The sequence below is a fragment of the Dermacentor andersoni genome, chromosome 7, assembly GCF_023375885.2.
Source record: "Dermacentor andersoni chromosome 7, qqDerAnde1_hic_scaffold, whole genome shotgun sequence".
In the NCBI taxonomy this organism is placed as follows: Eukaryota; Metazoa; Arthropoda; class Arachnida; order Ixodida; family Ixodidae; genus Dermacentor; species Dermacentor andersoni.
The window spans coordinates 24,914,113-24,937,199 of record NC_092820.1 but is presented as its reverse complement, the minus strand read 5'-3'; the positions used below and the strand labels follow the sequence as shown (position 1 = coordinate 24,937,199).

General features: G+C 49.3%; 1 long non-coding RNA gene across 1 annotated transcript; it reads left to right on the top strand.

Moving 5' to 3' along the window:
- Window positions 1-11,345: 11,345 nt before the first annotated feature.
- On the top strand, window positions 11,346-22,232 carry LOC140219231 (uncharacterized). Its single transcript, XR_011895369.1, has 6 exons — window positions 11,346-11,776; window positions 14,361-15,287; window positions 15,964-16,072; window positions 17,474-17,594; window positions 20,503-20,615; window positions 22,107-22,232. It is a non-coding gene; the product is annotated as an uncharacterized lncRNA (long non-coding RNA).
- Window positions 22,233-23,087: the final 855 nt, after the last annotated feature.

Sequence of the window (23,087 nt, the reverse complement as noted above, 5' to 3'; positions counted from 1 at the left end):
GCATTTCGGTGGTCCTGACAAGGACCGTTGGGTTGTGCGACGAGCGCGACTGTAGTCCGGCGGCTGGGAGCTGCTCGCTTACGCCTTCTTCTCGGTCTTCTTTGGGAGAAGCACAGCTTGGATGTTGGGCAAGACGCCGCCCTGCGCGATCGTCACGCCGGAGAGCAGCTTGTTCAGCTCCTCGTCGTTGCGGATGGCGAGCTGCAGGTGGCGGGGGATGATCCTGGTCTTCTTGTTGTCACGAGCCGCGTTGCCAGCGAGCTCGAGCACTTCGGCAGCCAGGTACTCGAGGACGGCCGCGAGGTAGACGGGAGCGCCCGCTCCGACGCGCTCGGCGTAGTTTCCCTTGCGCAGGAGACGGTGGATACGGCCCACGGGGAACTGGAGACCCGCGCGGCTGGAACGCGTCTTGCTCTTGCCCTTCGCCTTGCCGCCTTTGCCGCGTCCGGACATGCTGGTGCTGCTGATGCGTAGAGTGAGACAGAGAAACGCACGACTGACGCAGTCGCGATCTGTGAGCGATTTGAGCCGTGCTCGTAGTGCCTTCGCCGCTGTCGCCGCCGCCGGTCCCAAAGGAAAGCGCGAGGGAAAGGGAGAGAGGCCGCGCGGACCAATGGCGCGCGCGGATATGCGAGGTCGCGTGAACACCACCCTCCCGCGATAAAAACGGGGCGCGCGCGACCGGTCGCGCGTATTCCGATCTCGTTTGCTCGGCTACTCACAACGGTGCGATGCCTCCCCAGCCCAGCGGTAAGGCCGTGAAGAAGGCCGGCAAGGCGCAGAAGAACGTGCGCGCCACCGACAAGAAGAAGAAGAAGCGCCGCAGGAAGGAGAGCTTCTCCATCTATATCTACAAGGTGCTGAAGCAGGTGCACCCGGACACTGGAGTCTCCAGCAAGGCCATGTCTATCATGAACAGCTTCGTGAACGACATCTTCGAGCGTATCGCCGCGGAGTCGTCCCGTCTGGCTCACTACAACAAGCGCTCGACCATCACGAGCCGGGAGATCCAGACTGCCGTGCGTCTGCTGTTGCCCGGCGAGCTGGCCAAACACGCCGTGTCCGAGGGCACCAAAGCCGTCACCAAGTACACCAGCTCCAAGTAGGCGACCGAGCGCTCGTCCGCCCAGCCCACACCCAACGGCTCTTCTCAGAGCCACCCAAAGTGTCTGCATTGGCATTGGGATGTAGTGAGAATCTCGACGATTCCGTCCGTTCCCTCTGTTCGACGCTTCCTCGTTTAGAAAAAAAACCCGACGCGCGCTGTCGGACAACGCGTTCTCATTGCGACAGCGCGTGTGCTAAAAGTTTCGTAGCAGAAACGCACAGAACGCCAGGCGCTCAGCACAACAACACAAACAAAGCGAGTATAGGGCGCGTGAGCCGACTCCGCGCGAGCGGCCACGTTCGCCTGCACTAATTGCCACGGCGCGTGTTTCGCACACCTAGGCTGATGAGGCGGTCGTTGCTGCACATTTACTTAATTCTGATGTAGCGTAAGTTTTAAAAGCAGGCAGCCCTCGTCCGTTTTTTCACATTTTATTTCTTATTTTCGGTCGACGCGCATTTGCGGGTCCCGAGGTGTGCCTCTATGGCTGCTAGAACTAATGTCGTCGGTCGCTGCGTGTGCTAGAATGCCCACTCGGCGGCCGGCCGCACGTATAGAGCAGTGCTCCGGACTGAAATTTAGAGCCGCGTGCTGTCAGCGCCGCATCGCTGTAGCAGTGGCTGGCGAGCGGAAATGCGTTAGCACGTTCACGAAGCAGCAGCGCGTAAGGGAAATTTTACGCTGTTATTACAAATGTAGTGGTAATTTGAAGTGGAAAAAGGAGAGATGCGCGCGGCTCTCCGCATACTGCATAGCGGTTGCGCGCGCGTCCTGCGTAGCTGCCTTCGTACGGGCTGGGCGCGATGGGAGAGGGAGGAGGTCGGAGCGCCGCCAGCACTGCCCTCGCTCTCTTCCGTCCCCTAGAATGCTGAATTTGGCTCGCGCGCGCGTCTTAGGCTGATTTCGCTGACGCTATCTGCGAGGCTACGTAAGCTATCGCGACGAAATTTGACGGTCGTGTGGGCACCAGTCAGCGGTGCCTGCGTGCGAAATTTGAAACGCCTGAGGCGAGCGGAGCATGAGCGCGCCCTGTTTTGCGACTAGTGATCAAGCGAACCGTGTTGGCGTGGCTGAGTTTGAAGTTGTGCGCGCGGTGTGCTTTGCGGCAATGACCAGGGTGCACTTGCAAGCGTAGCCGAGCTAACGGTGAATAGAACGAGTAATCACAATTATGAGAACACAATAAACTTGTTCCTGGGGCGCGACACGAGCAGTGAGTGCGTGCAACATACCACAATAACATTGTTGACACGTTTGTTTTTCCCTTGGCGAGTTGAGCAAAATAAGAAGGGAGGCTGGTTGAACATCAGCCTACGTTGCAGTGTGGAATGCCCAAAAAGAGACAACATAAGAAAAACAAAAGTAAACTCTGCGATTGTGTTGCGAGGCCACTTGTCTTGAACTCAGTGCGTGGCCTAAGCAGGGCTCAGTGCAGCAACCAGCGACTCACTCGCGAAGAGAGGCCGCGCTGCCCGGGAGCCAATCGGCGCGCGTTCATCCTCCTCGCCCTCTTTTTTGCGGCGCGGCTTCGTCGCTCAGTCGCGGCGCAAGGACGCGGCATTCGCTTTCCTGACTCGCTCCGAAGCAGCAGCAACAGCCGAGATGTCTGGACGTGGCAAGGGCGGCAAGGGGCTCGGCAAGGGTGGCGCGAAGCGTCATCGTAAGGTGTTGCGTGACAACATCCAAGGCATCACCAAGCCTGCCATCCGTCGCCTCGCTCGCCGTGGCGGTGTCAAGCGTATCTCCGGCCTGATCTACGAGGAGACACGCGGTGTGCTCAAGGTGTTCCTCGAGAACGTGATTCGGGACGCCGTCACCTACACTGAGCACGCCAAGCGCAAGACCGTGACCGCCATGGACGTTGTGTATGCCCTCAAGCGTCAGGGCCGCACCCTCTACGGTTTCGGAGGCTAAGCAGCGCGCGTGCGCGACGTCGTCTGCAAGCAGCGCATCAGCTCCTCTGAAGAACCCAACAGCCCTCTTCAGGGCTACCCACTTGGTGCTTCGGCAGTGATGCGCAGGATTTGCGATCTCCTGCTCCGTTAACCCTCTTTTGCACGCCATTATCTCGCGTTCGGCCGTACGAGACACGCGCGGTGAACTTGGTCAGGTGAGCGAGCGCAACCGCGTGTATTCATAAGGCGTGGTAGCATAGTTTTTCGCCCTCGCAAGGCGAGCTCTGCTCGATTGCATTTGCGCTCGCCACTGCGTGTTGTGTTGCTGCCATTTCGCCCGCCCTCAGCGTGTCCTAGTTGCGACGTGCCGGTCGTTCGTGCAGCTCAGTTGTCGCCTTTGGTTGGACCCTTGTTGAGCCAGCCAGAGTGGCATGATGATTAAAAGAAAGGTAATCGTAAGCTCGTCGATGCGCATTTTGTCGCTTTGAAGTGGCTCGCTTCTTCTACTCCCTTGGAGAAGAGTATGAGCCGGGCGGCAGCACTCGGTTACATACGCCGAGCGTGGCGGTCAGCGGGCACACTTAAGTTAAGTAAGGCCCCATATTTCACAGCAATAGCTCGTGTGGATATGCAACGAAGCAAAGCACGAGGAAAATATTGCCCGGCACGGGCCAGTGTGTAACAGCTGAAAGCGAGTTTTCTACAGACAGCAGTTATTTGTTCTCTCCAGTGCAAGCGTTAAATGAGCGAGCCTGAGCTGCATTCTGAGCTGCATTCGCACGGCTTCGTTGGTTTGCGTCGGAGAAACAATAATGTGCCAGTCCTCTTGGCCTACGAGCTGAGCGCCCGTCGTGTCCCTCGTCTAGCCTTGTGGTTGTTGCATGCGCGATGGGCGGCCGTGGACTGCCACCGTGCGATTCACAATTGCGTAACTCTTTTGAGCGACGCAAATGAATGGAAAGGTGAGGAGATTAGCTAGGTAGCTGTCGCTAGAACCGGGCTCACTGCGTTGTATTCAAGTGGACGAGGGTGCGCGCGGTAGACACCGAGGGGCGTGCTGTTTTCATTGGTGCTGTTGTCTGTAATACTCGTGCACAGGGGGATTTCTTATGCGCGCGCTATAGGTGATAAGCAGTTGGTTCGAGGTCAATGTGGTTCTTGCAAGCCAATGCACCCCCGAGTCGCCCAAAACAAGAGGAAAATAAAATACAGGAGCAGAGCGGTGAAGTGTGCTTGCCTAGACAGAAATATGCTTTCACAGTGCAGGCTCATTTTCTCTCGTTATTTGTATACGACTCGCTCTTTCGTCATGCGTGCGCGTAGGTGATGCTGGGCGACCTTGTTCGCGCCATATACTTAGATCGGTAAGGAAGCGGGCGCTGGACATGCGCTGCGTTTAAAGAAAACAAACTTTTTCGAGCAACGTATTTGTGCATGCCAAGCGGGAGACGAGCGGCCGCCCGCTTGGCGATTTGAGCGGTGCATCGCGTATTTGTCGAACTCTTCGCCGCCAGATGGAGCCTCCTGTCCTACGTGTGAACATTTGTCCTTTTGGCAGTTTGTGCCACGCGTATTTATGCGCTGTAAGGCGGTTGCGTAATGTCATTGCGTGGAAGCGCCAAAGTGCACAAGACTACCTCTTGCCGCTGCATCCCTGGAAAATCGTAAATGTGAAAGCTGCTGTACAGAAAGATTCCGAATTTGAACCGGCTGCTCCCTCACTCATGTCGCATGTATTGGCACGCGAAGGTAAGAGAAACTGACACGCGCCGGCCGTCGCCATCGCACGGATTTCGCATTCGTGTTGCGTTTAATGAAAGCCAAGCTCGCGCCAATTATTTTACATTTCTCCCACGAAGCCGCCGGGAAATGTGTGCGCCTATGGCCTTGACGTATAGCAAAGCGAGATGATGGCTCAACAGGTAAACAAATGGGGAAGGAGCAGCCGGAGAAAATGTACGGGCCGCTTACTTTGAAGAAACTCGGCACTTTTGGTTATTTCTTTTCTCTTGTTTATGTATGGATTGCTACTGTGAACTCACTGGCATGTGCGTGCAAAGGGAATAGCCGAGGACGAAGCAAGGCGTACACAGTGCGCAATGAGGTCATACGGGTCGTGCGTGTAGCTCGGAGGTGAACTCCAAGTAATGCATCGGAACACACCCAAGAGAAAACAACGGGTTGTCACGAGAGAACTAATGCAGCCATGTAAACGAAGCTTGTTGCATGTGAGAAAAACGTGTGGTGGTGCGGTGACGTTTCTTTTTTTCCTTCCATAATGCACGAGTACTGGCAGGTTAAGAAGTACAAAGTTTCATATCTCAACAATACAAATCGGTACCGCGATCGTGTGAATTGCACACAACAACTAACGCAAGTTCTGTCTAAAAATTTTCATCCCATCGAAAACGCCTCTCATGTCTATGAAGGTATTGTAAAAGTCATACTCACGCATGAATGGTATATCTTATCGAGGCGTATAAATTGTGTTCCCTTTATACATATCGCCTTGTGCAATTAACAGAATTTCCAAATCCGGTTCCATTGCTGCGCGACGGAGCTTTAAAGCGCACACTTGAACTGCTCTTTTTTTTTTTCCTCTCTTCCATTTCACAGTTTTCCACAATCACTGAGAATAATTAAAAAAATGAGGAAGAGCTCGGCATCAGTTGAAAATTGCGCTGTTGCAGGCGCGCGATTTGAACGTTTTCTTTTACACGCAATTAGGCGCACCAAATTCGGTGCGTTAGTTGGCGAGGAAATAGATTTCTGCCGGCGGCTGCCGAGCTGGAGCTTCGCTATAACATGACAACAACGCCGTCGATCCTGTGGCGAAGTTGCGTGCGGGAATGCAATCGAAAAAGCTAGCTGACGAAATGTACGCTCTGTATAGAGCAAAGTGTTGCGTTTGATGATTGTTTGTCAAAACCTTGCAAGTGCGAAAACTGTGTACCGAATACGTGGCACGCGGAAGCCGTGCTTGGGGTCGCGCCTGCGAAGCGTTGGTTGATGCTCCTAACGTGTCTCCTAACGCGCGTTCAACACCTGTCAATATTGTATTCCAAATTCGCTCTTAGAGCGGAAGTACATCGTTTTCTCTGTAACTCTGAAGTGGTGCTGGTAGACCATACGTAAGTTTGTCGTTAATCTTGCGATGCGAATGCGGGCCTCGCGTTCTTCAATGCGTGGACGGGAAAGTGTGGTACTGGCATGTCTGCATATGCGAGAGGGTTTGCTGCCGAGTGCGGCCACACCACGATGTAGTTGCCCCTCGAGAAGGCACCGTGGCGCGCACTTGTAGTTCGTGAAACGAGCAGCAGCATGATCAAAGCAATGCAGTGAACAAGCAATAATGTAGCCTAAACATGCACACCCATCTCCGTCGCGCGCAGATCGCGATAACAGCTCCCATGGCGTTGGGCGTGGAGCGCTAACCACTGTCGAGATTAGTGGTGTGGTCTCACACTCGGCACTGGCAATTCACGACGCGCGGCGGTATAAGCGAGATTGTGGTGTTGGCTGAAACGAAAGAGAACAGCGCAGCATGCTGTCGTGTTTAAACTCAATTAAACCGCCTGCGAATGTGCTTTCCTTAGCCGCGAACAAGGCGCCCGCGCGAAAACGTGCCTCCTCCAGCATCCTGGCGAACGGCGGCGGCGGCGTGCGCCGCACCGCCCGAGACGGCTGCGCTGGCGCTGGCCAATCGGCGGGTGAGTTGGAGAGGAGAAGAGTAGTGCGGCGAAGCACGACGCGCGCGGCGCAGGGGTCATTTTCACTCCGGCAGTCGACGACTTCGGACGCTCGCTCCGTTCGCCATGGCCAGGACCAAGCAAACCGCCCGTAAGAGCACCGGTGGGAAGGCTCCGCGTAAGCAGCTTGCTACCAAGGCTGCTCGCAAGAGTGCACCTGCCACAGGTGGGGTTAAGAAACCGCATCGGTACAGGCCTGGGACCGTGGCCCTTCGTGAAATTCGCCGCTACCAGAAGTCGACCGAACTTCTCATCCGCAAGCTGCCGTTCCAGCGCTTGGTGAGGGAAATCGCTCAGGATTTCAAGACCGACCTCCGATTCCAGAGTTCGGCTGTGATGGCCCTTCAGGAGGCCAGCGAGGCCTACCTGGTCGGTCTCTTCGAGGACACCAACCTGTGCGCCATCCACGCCAAGCGCGTTACCATCATGCCGAAGGACATCCAGCTGGCCCGGCGCATCCGTGGCGAGCGCGCCTAAGTTCGGTTCGGCCGCTGTCTGCGCCGCAGCCTCGGTCAGGCAAGCAACACAAAACGGTCCTTCTCAGGACCACCTACATGTTTGCTTCGGCCACGGGAGCACGCGAGACCACGTACTCCAACCGTACCCTCTCGGTCTGTCTGTTTTGTTGTTATTTTTTATTATCAATATTTTTTCTCTGTGTGTGTGTCTGTGGTGAGCTGCCGGTGCGAGGTGGTGCCTCGTTTCGGATGCATATGGTAAGTATTGCGCGCGCTCGAGCAAGACGAGAGAGAGGAAAAAAAAAAAGAAACAAAATGCGCGTTCGTTGCAAAACGGTTCGCGCATTCATGCGAAGAAGCCGCGCACGAAGACGAAATTAATGCGGCCGATGTTGCGTGCAAGCTTTTGTGTATTGGTATGCCATGCATGCGTTTGTTCACGTTCCTCATGCATACCTGCCTGGCTCATAAGTGCATGCTGGTTGCGGATATGGGCCATTTTTTGTTTGTTTTCAAGGGCCCGATCGCCTATCACATTCCACTACGCGAATCGTACGCTACTTGCAGTGAGGCTCGTCCCTGTGCGCCCCCGGACACCCTGAAGCTCGCTTTCTATCTACATTCGTGCACTGACATGCCAGCTAGCTAGCAGCAGCGTCAGTTCAACAGGCACGGTTGCGCTAATTCAAACAGAGGGAAACGGGCGCAGAGAACGGGATTGCCAAGCAAAACCCTGCCGTCACACGCATTTCGGTGGTCCTGACAAGGACCGTTGGGTTGTGCGACGAGCGCGACTGTAGTCCGGCGGCTGGGAGCTGCTCGCTTACGCCTTCTTCTCGGTCTTCTTTGGGAGAAGCACAGCTTGGATGTTGGGCAAGACGCCGCCCTGCGCGATCGTCACGCCGGAGAGCAGCTTGTTCAGCTCCTCGTCGTTGCGGATGGCGAGCTGCAGGTGGCGGGGGATGATCCTGGTCTTCTTGTTGTCACGAGCCGCGTTGCCAGCGAGCTCGAGCACTTCGGCAGCCAGGTACTCGAGGACGGCCGCGAAGCTTACGTTTTTTGAAAGCAATTTTGGGGCAGGTAGTTAGGGTGGGCATCAGGGATTGGGTAATGAGCGAACGAGCCCAGCGAAAAAGGAGTGGATGGGGAAGGCTGTGGGGGATAAGGAAGATAGCATAGGAAAGCAGTAAATCCTTTAGCTGGACACTTGGTATGAAAAGGCTGGTACGAGCAACTATCGCCACAGGAGTGAGCAGAAACCGTGGTGGTCTTTGTCTCTTAAATGGAGAGTGGTAAAAACAGATCCCTGAGAAAGGTGTGGGACGCTTGGAAGACGCGATGTCCTGGTGAAATCCGGGTATGTGGCCGATTTCGTGCATTTCACCTGAGATTCGCCATCAAACTTCATTGCCATTGTGACTGCTCGCGGAATATGCAGCTGCTGTAATAGCTGAAAACTTCTCGGAACCACGTGTCGTCACGTCGTGGCAAGGAATTTCGGGTGATGGGAAATGGCGCGTTGGCTGTGCATCTGCCCTGGGTACCTGGTAAGTAAGTGGCAATAGTTGGCTGTGCCTATGGTAATTTACCAGATGATAAATACAGCATGCAGTGATGTGATTGCTCTTACCATTGTGCGGGACGCTAGTAGCGGCGGCAGGTATGCGCCGACATTTTCATATAAAAGCTATCGCAAAAACGCGAAAGGTAAGAGGTGCAAGGAAAGCAAATGGGGTGGAGCAGAATAATCAGGCACAACGTATGGTATTTTACACGAAAAGATAGGGAAGGGTTGGGTGGCTACGAGATCGCTTCAGAGTAGCACGGGTCTTGCGGAGGCGTGTCGGCAGTGACTGGTGTAAGTGGCCGTTATCGCCGCGCGGACGTTGAACGGGGCGCCTGGAGGAACAGGTAGTCAGAGTTTAACCATGCGGTTGGTTACTGGCTAGCGTGACGTAACACATTTGCGCGATCAGGGTACCGCAATTATGCTCGCGCACAACATTTCTTGGCTACGAAGGGAAAGATACTGGTGAGGAGCCGCGCAACAGGAATGTATTGCTGTGCAATGTTGTCCGGGCGCGCTCGGCACAAGTTTTGCCAACCTTGCACAAGCTCGTTCGTGAAGGCAGCTATAATGTCTTCGGAGTGAAATAGAGTTTGATACAGCCGACATGTACGAAACTCCCAACAGCGAGCGCAGCCGTGTGGCGTCGGCTAGTAGTTTGACGCGCAAGCGACGCTGGCGTCGGTAGAGCCGGCGCAGCAGTGGGCTCAGTCGTTCGCGTATACATGCGTGCCAATGGTTGCGATTTTCGAGGGGTTGGTTGGGTTGCATGCAGAGGGTGAAAAAACATTTTCGTGTGCTTTTTTGGCATAATAGTACAAAACGGTAAGCAACACTCACCATGAAAGACGGGCGTCGTTTTAGCGTAGATGGATGCGCACAACGTGCGACGGTGTCGGGTGCGCGAAAACTAAAACTACGGTGTTCGTTCGTAAATGCTACGCATCTTTTTGAAGTAAGTGCCGTAAGAGCAGAGCGTTGAACTACCCACGTAACAATACGTGAAGCTGCGCAAATAGTAGCAGCGGTCAGAGAAGCGCGATTTGTTTTTCGATTTGCTGCATGGTGAAGGAAAGTCAGCGAGTATGGCACTATTGTGGCGCGTGTGCACAAACAGTCGTAGGGTGCGAGGTGTGGTGGCTGCAGTGTTCCTACGACGGAAGGAGAGATTATGTGAGATGGTGGCACTGAAAACAAAAGGTGTGTGGAAAAATGCGGGTTAGGCACAGTGAGTGCAAGGTCGGCATTGTGGAAAAAAGCGCATGCGCAAGAGCGAAATAGAAGACCTCGGGTGAGTGCACACACCATTACATGCATGGGCATGTTTGAAGTTTCGCTTGCATGGACTTTGCAGGGTGGGGTGCACCCACAGTCTGCGCCTGCCAGCGAATGCATCATGCACGGTGGTGTGCACAGTGAAAAGCGCATGGGAGCAGAAGGTGGCTTCGCGTAAGTGCTGCACACTGCAATCCTCACCACGCACCCCTTCTGCAGAGCGGCACGCGCACGCGGAAGCTCTTACGAGCCTGCAGCACACGGCCGCTCCGGTGAAGCATAACAGCTTCAGAAGAAAAAAATGGCGCGCAGAAGCGGGTACGCAAGCAAGCATGCATGCATGCATGCATGCAAGCGCGCATGCATGCAAGCATGCATGTATGCAAGGAAGCAACGACACTTCCCCCTCGCTTACGCACACGTATGGTAGTGCGGTAACGCACGTTTTCTCGCGCATGGTCTAACGAGCCCACAGCAGCTTTTCGGTCCGGTGTAACGCAAGTGCTTTATCAGAAAAGGGGAACGCGGAAAAGAACCTGAAAAAAAAAGAGAGCGGGCACGACAGAAAGAGAGAGAAAGAAATAAAGAGAGAGAGAGAGAGAGAGAGAGAGAGAGAGAGAGAGAGAGAGAGAGAGAGACATGCAGCCATGCATGCATGGGCACTTAGAACCTCACTCACGCACCAGTTCTGCAGTGCGGCACGCGCAAGCCCGCGCACACTAGCTCTTTCGAGCCAGGAACACAGGGCCGCGCACGCCACCTCTGCTGAACCACGCGCAGCGCGAGGTTAAGAGCCCAATGCCCCCACTTGTTACTACCATATGTGCCTAGCCAGGCACGGCCTCCGTAACAGTACCCGTGGCCGCTCGCACGAGCAGCGCACGCGTGGGAGTAGAACAGATACCCAAAGCAAACATTCCTTTTGGCTCCAATCTCAACAAATCCAACCACAGAACTATGCATGGCCGCGTTTACACGTTTATGAGTCTTTATTTGAACGCTCTTACAGAATTTACAGGAATTTGAATAATTTATGCTGAAGCAGATTGTTTCGCATAAAGTTTTATATTTGAACCTACTGTGGTTAGGCGAATAGGTGGCGCAATAGATATTTTTAGCCAAAACTACGCTTATTTTGCTTATGTTTCTCGTGACGGCTTGCCTGAGTATAGATGTGGCAAGGACTTTCCTTGAATTGGCATTGTTATTTTCGCCATCTCTTATCAGTGGCCTCAAACTCTCTACCAAGCTTCGATATTAGTGGCCCCTAGCGCAAGCTGTATGAAACACAAGTGGAAGCGCCGTGGCATTTTGTATCGCAGTTAACCAGATGGCAGTGGCATTCCTAGAGGGTAGAGTCACTGAAAAAAAATTCAGGGTATCCCATTTGTTTTCCGGGCGCTTGGATCCCTCGCGTCACGCGACCTTTTGCCGGTATATCGACCCAAGCGCATTCAGTAGGCACGTCGAACACGAAGCGTACGCAACGTGGACAAAGAGCGTGCACTGTGTGGCTAGCGACAGTACTTTGTGTCTGGTGAACATAGGCGACAGAAGTTACCATAACATTAGGCCTGGCTGCTTCGCCTTCGCGTGTAGGAACCAATCGGTGCCCGGAAAATTTTCTGCATTCCGTGCGGGAAGGACGACCGGGATCGACGTTCTCGTGGCTGTACAGAATTGGCCGCTAAAGCTTCGCGCGCTGGAACAACCGCTTTTGCGAGGTAAGTTTGTTCAATAACTTACGCGCAGTTTGCTGGAGATGTATTGATTGCTTTCAAGCGACCGCACTAGCGTGTCACCGCTAAACTTTACCTGTTCGGTACGCGGCGCGCTTTGCTTCGCGCTATTGAAAGTCGCGTAGTACATACCTTTCAAGTAAGGTCTTCGCATCGCGCTGCGAGCTCTGCTTTGCGCTACTGTTTCCAGTAAACTGATCGGTTCGCAGCTCTCTTCGCTTCGCGCTATTGAAAGTCGCGCAGTACATCCCTATTGAAAAATTTGTATGAGACATTGAACGAGATGTATGCATGTCGCACAGATTTGACGAGAAATGAACGATATGAAATGCGTATTGAACGAACTCTCATAGAAAACGGACGAGCTCTGTATGATGTGCTATGTAGACTTTTACGAAGTGCACGAGATTTATGCGATGTGCGATAAGAATGCATAGAGCTTGTATGATATGTGTGCGATGAGTTGTGTAGACCTGACGAGATTATGTATGACGTGTGTGAGGTGACGTGTGATGTGTACGCACTGTAGTCGTATGAGCAACTTGATCTTTGAAGATGACTATGAATTGCATACAAAGTGTGTGCACTTAAGTCGTAGTGCATACAAAAGCTCATTAATGACAGTCATGTTTATGAGTTGTTTGTAGTACATGCAAGAGCGTGATCAATGTGCTGTATGATCACATTGAACCATTGTGACACATATATACCAGCATTAACTACAGAGCAAATAAGATATTCAGAGTTCAACTTCTGGAATTTCATGCAACGAAAACATATACATCCCCATCAAAGCTGGTGTCGGTACTTCTGATGCAATGATTTTCACTTGGGCACATATTCTCGGATGAACACTTATGGCGATACTACTGCCTTTGCATGACGCATTCCTCGACCAGCCAGTAAGCACTGGATTGCACAATGATATTGTCGAAAGCTATCATCAGGGTTTGAATCCCTTGTTAAGAGTAGATCTGCCTAAGATTTTATTGCAATATAGAAGTCAGGCGCCTTCGAAGTTTCATAATAATATGCTATATGTTTGTTTGTGCATGCAATAAAATAATCTGGCAATGTGACTATAGCACATTGGAGACACTTCAAACAAGGACGAGTTGGCAAAGTTTATTGCAAGCAGTTTGATCAGTGACAAATTATGTATGCACTCTGTCACATCCTAATAATATTGCTTGCATCAGAGATCTCCGTCAGAGGTAGTAATGGGCGAACTTGAACCTGCATATTTTCTAAATAGCCAAGTGCATCAACCACGATACTGTGAAATACAAATCTGCTAAGAGCACGTTAGTGCCTGTTTACGTACAATTGTAGAAGGCAGGCATGAGATTGGCGATGCATGCCCACATATAAAAATAAAAAGCAGAACCACAAGACAGTGTAAATAGGTTGGTGAACAGATAGCCAAAATAGCAGTCAAAATCCATCGCACTGTGTCACAAATAAATAAAAAAATATTGTAATTAAATAACAATCCCTAAAAATGTCATGTTATCAATTGCGGTCATGGTCACAGTTACTGCTGTGAAAAATTAATTGCACTAAGTGTTTCACAACTTGCTGAGAGAGCTTGTCCTAGTCAAAAATCCTCATATGTGCACAGCAGTGGCAAAAAACGAGATGAGCGTCGCATCTTGGTGACCATTACCTGCCTACGTACTACACAAAACTGAATTTGAAATTAAAGGAGAAATGACAAAGCAGTTCGTGTGCCAATGATGGTTAAGCGCACTGCAATGCCTTGCCATATGTTGAAAGCTGACTTCCAAGCAACAAAAATGTAAGTGACCCTACACTGAAGCAGGGTCTTTAAATGACGAACGTGTATCGCATCCTGACATTCGCGGACGCAGTCACCAAATGAAAAACACCTTTGCAAATCCCAATAACGACGAATGTCACACGCGCGCGCACACAGACAGAATGCGAGCAGTTTCCGAAAGCACTCGCGAAAGACTTTACGGACGTTCCTACGCGTTCGACGCATATCAGAAGCGCGCGCGTGCGCGCACACACACGCACAAAAGGCGAGCAGTTTCCGAAAGCACTCGCCAAAGACGATACGGATGTTTTTTTTTTACAAGAAAGTAAATCCCGCCGGCGTGGCACCATTTCTCGATGCACAAACAGCACCACTCTTTAACAGTACACATCCGTAGAACGGCACACAACAAGCCGGAACAAAGCGCACACCACTCGACGCCAAATCCGTCGTCGATTACGCCGCTGAGAAACACGAACACCTTCTAACGTTCACAAACCAAACGACGATGCGCTGCGAACTTCAAACAGATTTTACGGCCCTGTCCGGTTGATAGGGCTGCTCCACAGGCTATCCTCGCTGTTGAAAGCAATGTCAGCAAAGTTGTTGAAAAAGGCCGCCTAAAACACGCAAAAACATCGAAATAATACGCCTCTACTACCCACGCTACCCATGCGATCACTGTTACCGGAACCAGAGACGGCAAAGTAAACAAAAGACGTCATTTCCCCTCATTTCGAACCGAGACTTAGTTACTTTCTCAGTTGCACGACTCTTCCTTTCGAGCAGGGCGTGACTTGTTCCCGGGACCGTGAGGGCGCTGCGGTCGAGCTCTGCACCAAGTGAGTGGCGCTGCTCTGCTGACATGTGCACGTTAGTTGTGGTTGTTTGCGCTTCTTGTGCTGTCGCCGATTTTATTTTCTCATTGCGTGTGCCTTGTCACTGTCCTCGTGCACGTGGCTGGTGGTCGAGGTCTTTTACGTCCGGTCCAAGTTTTGCTCTCACGGAGACGCCAGTACAGGCGACGTGTGGGTCACCAAGCGGCCCACTTTTTTTAATCTCATTCCTTTCTTCGGACGTGCACCCGCAGGTATGGTGTCTGTAGAATATTATACTTCAGCTTAAACAACAGAAAGAAATAACGGCTGCTTTATTCAGCGAGTACCATGTAAATGCCGAGTGCCGCGACAAACCATAACTGTGCCAGGCTATAGAAGACGACGCTCGGACGCTTAGCGCGGAGGTCGATGGCAGCGCTGCGGTGGCGGGAACGGCAGCGGGCTGCATGGTGCGCATAGGCGAGGAGTTGGTATACTTAAAGAGGATCTATAAACGTTGTTGCGACGGGCGGCCGATGTGATACCGATCATTTGATCATATTTACGTGGTGCTTAGAGAACATGTGATCCTTTTTTGTGTGAATTAAGGATCACTAAGCCCTGGGGCCTGTGCAACGCTATTAGCTCGCTGTATGTTTCTTGCGGTGCGCCGTTGTTGATTATCGTAGTGCGGTCCATTCGCGCTTTCTTTGTTCCCGGCTCATGAGAAGCTGTTGTACTCTCGCCGCTCCCGCATCGGGTCACAGTGCACGGAAGAATGTGTTGATAGTTGTGCTATCGCGTGTTGTAGTTCACGGCAATTCAACACTACGCTGGACGGACTGTTGGCGCAGTCGATGCGGCGTGAACGGACACGAAGCAGCGCTCGCCTCGGAAGGTGAGTCCGGCGCCTGGCGCATTCTTATGGTTCATGTAGTGTACCTTGTAATGCGCAGCAGAAGATGATTAGTACAGCTACAAAAACAATAACAGTGATTCCCTAATGTTCGTTCGATATCGTAGTGCACATTTAGCAAAAAGTTTCACGAAAATTACCCCGAGATTGATGTTGCTAAGAGCTTCATCTATTGTTTATTTTCTTTTTGTTATGAAGTATGCTAGCGCCGGGGCATCGCTTGGTCTGAACGGGCACAAAAATTCAAGGAGGGAATGTCACTGCTTCTGTACGTAATTTCTCATCAAGAAATCGTATAGACAATTCTAGAAGTACGTTGATGTGTTGTGTGAATGTTTTCACAGCTAACGTAAATGCGCGACGACATCCAAATGATCCGACTCGTGAGAAGATTTTAGCTTGTATGCAAACTTTGATGCTTATAGATTGTTGCCAAGGCAACCTGTATTTCTTGTGTTTAGTGTTCTGTTTGTTTTCGTGCCTTTGACACGTTGAATAACCGTGTGTGATGTAAGAATTAAATATTTAATTTGTCTAAGCGGATGCAGCTTCATGTAGCTGGCTGTACGAGAGCTTTCCACAATTTGACGCGATGTTGTTAAATCACAAGTTTGCAGTTTCCGCAGTGATTACAATAAGCTGAACATTTATTGTTTAGGGATGTCACAATTTCCTGAGACGGAGGCATCTCTGCACCACATAGGAGTCTGCGGCACTATGCAACCTGAACAGCACGACAAAGCATCTGATCTGCCTGCTTTGACAAGGTACGTACAAAACGGTCACAGCCATTTATGTGTTCTAGGTTCTGTTCGTGTATTTGGTACCTGCCAACTTTCCTGAGTCTCTCATGCAATTTATAAATTCTTGCTATTCTGCAATTTTACTAACGTTCCATTAAGTAATGAGAATGAAGTTCTATTAGTGAAGATGTTCTAAAGCTGTTGAGAAATGGGGTGGCATAGGATTGCGAAAATGCACGTAAAAATAGTCATGGCGCTTATGCTGCTTTCTTAATTGCTAGCAATGAAAAATCCGTAACAAAAATACCAGAGGGGCACTTGCTTTAGGTAAGTTTATTAAAATACGTTCCAGAAGCAGGCCAAATTTGCAGCAACAAAAGCACTGAGAAAAACTCACTGATCTAAAAACATCTTAGTTTCTGCTTTTCCAAGTGTGCTGCTTGTGTACAGCGTGTCAAAGTAAATAGTGGTTAATAATGTATGCATAGAAAAAATGTGGATGCTGAGAGAACGCTTTAGGAAAGTGCGTGCTGTCTTTCCAACACAGGATTTCTGTCTAGAATTTTTGTAAAATATGAAGTGCACGGGCTGGCAAACAATGGTCAACACTTCTGCTTTAGATTTTAATGTAGCCAGTTCGTTATATGTCCCTAGTATAGTTTAGCGTGAAGCTTGAAGCTGATCTCTGATGTCACATCAGTTGCAGGATGTAATAACGTGGTATCACAAACTGCTTGTTACACATGTCAGTCAACCTGGTGCAGTGGTCACAGGTGAGAGTATAACCGAAAGCTGCGCATTCTTTGCCCTTCTGCACATGATGTGGGATAGAGTTTGAAGTATGCTATAGTGGCACCATCTCCTTCACCTTCTCTTCCTCATTATTCTGTCAACTTGCAAAAATATGAACAACTTCTAGAGGCTTGATTATGGTGTTGTCTGCTGAACTTGGCCGATGTGAATTTCAGTAGTTTGGGGTACCCTCAAAGCCATGCTGTACTTTGCATGCATTTTAAAATGGTCAATTTGAAATACGTGATTGGCTGTGGCATTCTCAGAGAAACAAGGCCTCTTGTGAATAATGCATATATGCATCATTCGGGGAGCAGCCTATAGGATGCTCCCCGAAGAAGTGACCACCTTTGCTTACACTACGTGGCAGTCTGGTCCAGTTTACTTAACCTGTCTGCCATCTATGCACGAGGAGGAGGAGAGAAGCGAAAAAAGGGACCTTCGATTTATGTTTTTGCACAGATGGCTCATACATTGCACTTTTCTTATCTTGCAGGCTTTGTTAACTCAAAGCTTTCTATGGGCGAATATCAGCATTTCATTCCTATTTATACCTAATAAGAATTACTTTGTTCACAGTGTCACTTTTTATATTATACTCTTGTGAGACTAAGCTCACTTGTTTTAATGCAGGTGTGGCTGGGCCTGCAGAAAGAGTGTAAGAAGACTACTGTGTTGCTGATCAGTGCTGATCTCTACGTCTGAGTTGGCCTCACAACGTCCAGGCACCACTGTGCTTTGCTTCATTGACAAGGTAATATGATATAGACACCTTGCACCTCAGTATCAGTTTTGAGAAATATGCTAAGACACAAGGGTTGGCCTTGGTGATAAATACACTCGTGTTCTTTTTTTAAGCGTTCTTGCAGTGTTCCTCATGTACATGTTTTCAGAGGATGCTTAAATGCAAACTGCCATGGAACTTGTTTATGCCTTAAAGTAGCACTCTTTCACCAAGAAAAAAGCCTTATTTAACGCACAATTCATAAGAAAGGTGAGGAGGTGATACGACATAACAGTCTAACAACCATCCAATTTTACTGCTTGCACAGCAATATAAAGTGAGAGGTGAAAGGGCAAGAACAGATAAATGGACAATGCATGTTGCTCACGCAACTACGAAAAGGACACATGACATGGCTACTATGACACTTGTTTTACAATGATAAATAAGCAGTCTTGCTATCTGATAACCCACTGGAGGGGGAGCCAACTCGCAGATCGTCTGTCACACATATCAGGAAAGGCTCACAAATCTTGCCAGCCCTATGGTCGTAACAAATTGCCACAGTTGAACAGTTTTCAAACAAAATAATGCAAGTGAACTTTGCACTACCAAGTGAACACCAAATGACCTGAGCATTCAGTTAACAAGGTTGAAAATCCAGTCATTTATACATTGGCCTGTTTTGCCGACGTGGTGTCTACTGCACGACAGCGGTATTTAATATCCATCAACACCGCTGTGCTCTACGTACCCTTTCTTGCATGCTTTTTTTCACAGATGGTGGAAGATTACTTGATTCCAGAACGATTTCGTTTGTTCTACACATGAGAGTGAACTTGCCAGTCTTATATTCAACATGGAATTGGGTAGGAAGATGTGGTATTTTTTATGGTGCCCTGTTGCCCTGGTGCATTCAGCTTGTGCAGATGCTTCAAGCTTGTATTGACAAAAAATGGGATGAAGCCATAGGAGGAGAGTTGTAAAAGTGTAACGAAAGCCTCCTGATATGCTGAGTTGTGCTGCTGTGGACACTTATTGGTTATCCCTACTGGGTAACGCTGTTAGGGTTATGGATGCTTTGACACTGTAGGGCCTACAAGTGGCTAGCATTACGGAACACATTAAAACGACTGTAGGGATGCATGTCGTGCTATGGTATCATAATTGGCCCACAACGTGACCACCTTTGCTTACACTATGTGGCAATCTAGTCCAGTTTACTTAACCTGACTGCCATCTATGCATGAGGAGAAGGGACTAAAAAATGAAGGGACCTTCGATTAATGTTCTTGTACAGATGGCCCATACATTGCATTTTTCTTATCTTGCAGGCTTTGTTACTTAAAGCTTTCTACGGGCGAATATCAGCATTTCATTCCTATTTATACTTAATAAATATTGCTTTGTTCATAGTGTCACTTTTTATATTTACCGTATTTACTCACATAATGATCGCACTCGCATAATGATCGCAGCCCTGAATTTTGTCGTCCAAATTCCTGTTTAATGATCGCACCCCGAACTTCCCGCAGTGATATGTCATGTGCCAAGTCTAGCTATTAATGATCGCGCTTACCATCTGTCGAATGCTACGCGAACAACTCTTCAAGATAAACCAAGCGGTCTGCAGACACCAAACATTCATAAGCAGATGCCCGATTTCATTCCTTTCATCACTTCCGCACTTCCATGACAAAAAAGCTACAAACAAAATTGCCTTTATTATGTGTAGGCTTTGTAATGGTTGTGGTCAACAACAACGAAAAAGGCGCCTTTTGATTCTTCTCATCTGCACTCGTGGGCACGCAACAAATCACGAGCGGCAACGATAGCAGCCACGTTTACACTGATACATTAGAAGTGTACCCTATCCATACGCCGTCACTTGTGACACAGCTAAGATATTCGCCCACCCTTAGCGGAAACGTGCTGTATTAGGATAGTAGTGAAGACAAATGCCGCAGTTTCCCGCCGTGTCTTTCTATGTCACTGGTAGCTAAGCGTACCCATCTGTCTCTGCCCCCTCATAGTGGACATGGCTACGTTATTGCCACAAGCTTACCGATATTAACGATATTATTCATTACTGATATGGAAGAAACTGTTTCAATGCACGTAATGTACTTGCAAGAAAAAAAAATTGGAGGCTTATCAAGGTTAAGCCCCGTGGATGCGAAGCATGTTAAGCAGCTGCCTCAGTGTGGATGGGGCTAAGTAACGGAGACGTGGTTTTTAGGTTAATCGTTCTTCATCGGTTTCCGTAGCACGCTGCAGCCTTCGTTTTGCATTCCTATTATTAACGTCCTTAGCGTTTGGAGGCATGTTGACCACATACACGCCCGGCGCAAAGACGCTGGCGCGGTTGCGGGCACAGAGACTGACGCGACGGCGGGCGCGTGCCGCTTCATCCCTCGCGTGACGTCACATATCACGTGATGCAGCGATGGTGGCGCCGCCGCCGCGTCGCGCGCGACGGCGTGAACCGAAGCGTGGAGGCCTCCGCCGGGCGACGTCCGACGGCGCGATATGAGGCCCCATCTGCAGCCGGTGTGACGTCATCACGTGACGTCATGTCACGTGACCCCACTTCAGGGTCAATGGTGGCCACCGCCGGGCGTCGCGCGAAGGCCCGAAACCTACGTTAATATGCTTCGCATAAAAATCGCGTTCGGCGCATTTGGTGTGTTCAGCTTGCTACGCCGGCCGCCATTTTTGTTTTGGTGTCCCACACTACATACAGTGGCAGCCACCTGTTTGTTGACCTGTTGCCAGCCCGCAGCAAACGCGGGATGAAAAAAAAATCTTTTTGCGGGAAATTTAACTGGCGTAATGATCACACACATGAATTTGCGACCATTTTTTTACAAAAAAGTGCGATCATTATGCGAGTAAATACAGTACTATTGTGACACCAAGCTCACTTGTTTCAATGCAGGTGTGGCTGGGCCTGCAGAAAAGCTGTAAGCACACTGCAGTGTTGCTGATAAGTGCTGATCTCCACGTCCGAGTTGATCCCACAACATCCAGGCACCACTGTGCTTTCACAAGGTAATATGATATGGACACCTTGCACCTCAGTATGAGTTTTGAGTTTGACTTTTGCTAAATATTTAAGAAGACACAAGGGTTGTCTTTGGTGATAAATACACTCGTGTTCTTTCTTTAAAGTGCTCTTTCTGCAGTGTTCCTCATGTACATGTTTTCAGAGGATGTTTACACTCCTTAAATGCAAACTGCCATGGAGCTTGTTTAGGCCTCAAACTAGAACTCTTTCACCAAGAAAAAAGCCTCGTTTAACGCACAATTCATAAGGAAGGTAAGGAGGTGACAGCCAGTGTCTAACCACTGTCCAGTTTGACTGCTTGCCCAGCAATATCAAGTGAGCAGCGAAAGGGCAAGAACAGAGAAATCGGCAATGCATGTTGCTCGCACAACTGCGAATGCGACACATGGCATGGCTACTATGAATGCTGATATGACGATAAAGATATTGTAGTTTTTACATTAGCCGGTAAGGTAATTGAAATTTTACACCAGCAAAGAACCGGTTTGGTAGCTGTAGTTGTTGCACTACTTGAGGAGTAAGATATTATTTTTAATGAAAATTGAGTAGTGCTGCGGTTAGCGAAGCTATTTCTGCCTGTACAATAAATTAGGAATTTTTAAAGAGGCGGCGTATAACAATTGTGTTGCTGTGCCACATAATTAGTATAGTGAGGGGAGGTTTAAGTAAGAGAAAGAGGAAGATTAACCTTGTCGTACAAACAGATCCTTGTCTGAGCTGTCGTCACTGTGATGCAACGGCTCCCAAATAACTGGGGGGGGGGGGGGGGGGCTAAAATTAGCCTTAAAAAGCTGACGCAATAATACGAAAAGCAATTGTAGAAAGTGTGGTTGCATCTTTGTTTGACCAGTGCAGTATCGGGGGCAGGGCGAGACAGCAGCTGAAATGTGATGTAATAGAAGCTGTTCATATTCAGTGCATGCTCTAGCATGGTAACAAAAACTATCATTTAGTTTCTACAGTGGTATTAAAGCTGCATTAATCTTTCCTATAAACAATTCCGCACTGGCATCTATGCAATGTTTTCCATCTGCATATTTCGTAGTGCGGTAGCAAAAAGCTGTGCAATCTGTGTATTCACTTGCATGAGCTGGTTAACTTGTTCATTTAATGTAAAATACTTGTGGAAAAGTATTAGACTATTTCTGTGGTCTTGTATTGCAATTCTGCAGCCATTTATATTGCTTGTAAAACACGAACATTTAACAGAGACGAGAACAAGACAATGCGAGGACGAGCACTTGCTTTCAACTGCTGTGGTTAATCTTCAAATATCAATTTACGTAGGTATAAAACTCGTAAGCCTCCGTGTTCTCTTTTTCCTGTTTCTCTGTGAGATGTTCACGCTTTACACACAATATCATGCAAAAACCAGCCCAATCAGTTATGCAGTGGAGCTACCTATTGTGCATGTCAGTTCCAATGGCTTGTTGTAACCTAACAGGGCCGGCTGCTTTGTTTACATTTTTGTGCAGAGGCATACGAGCACATTTTTTCAAAAACGCCAATCACTGATGATACAGATGCAAGGAGGCTGAAGGAACTGAACAAGCACCTGGACACCATGTTTCGGTATGCAAAATAAAGGTGGTTTGTGTTAATTGTGGGCCCTAAAAAGTGTCCTCTTTGTCTCTGAGCTGGCACATCGGCCGACTCACGTGATCGAAATTAATGGCTGTAATGTTGGAAGACGATGTTACTGTGTGGAACTTCACCAAAAATATTGCATGAACAAAAGAACTCATTCAACACAAATGAGAACACTTGTAGAATGCAGCTAAATAAGAATAGTATCATTTTGCATAGCTGTATGAGAACATTTTCATGTAGCATATACAAACGAGAACGATATCGTTGAGCATAGCCGTGCGAGAACTAACTATCTCGTCAAGCATAGTTATGCGAGAATAATCTCGTTTAATATACCCACACGAGAACGATCTCGTTCAGTGACGATGTCCACTCATACACATCTGACGTACGACATCGTTGAGTGTAAGGAGCAATAATAGCGTACAGAAGTTCTCGCAAAATTCTCACATATTTTTCCAATAGGGGTACCTTTCAAATTAGGTCTTCGGATCGCGCTGCGAGCTCTGCTTTGCGCTACTGTTTCCAGTAAACTGATGGGTTCGCGGCTCGCTTTGCTTGGCGCTGTTTAAAGTCGCGTAGTACTTATCTTTCAAGTAAGCTATTTTGTTCGCGCTACCAGCTTTGTTTCGCGCTACCGTTTCCAGTAACCTGCTCGGTTCGCAGCTCTCTTCGCTTCGCGCTATTGAAAGTCGCGCAGTACATACCTTTCAAATTAAGTCTTCGGATCGTGCTGCGAGCTCTGCTTTGCGCTACTGTTTCCATTAAACTGATGGGTTCGCGGCTCGCTTTGCTTGGGGCTATTGACACCCGTAGAAAAATGCATCTTAATTTCTTTACATTTCTTTCCGACTTTCCATGAACTT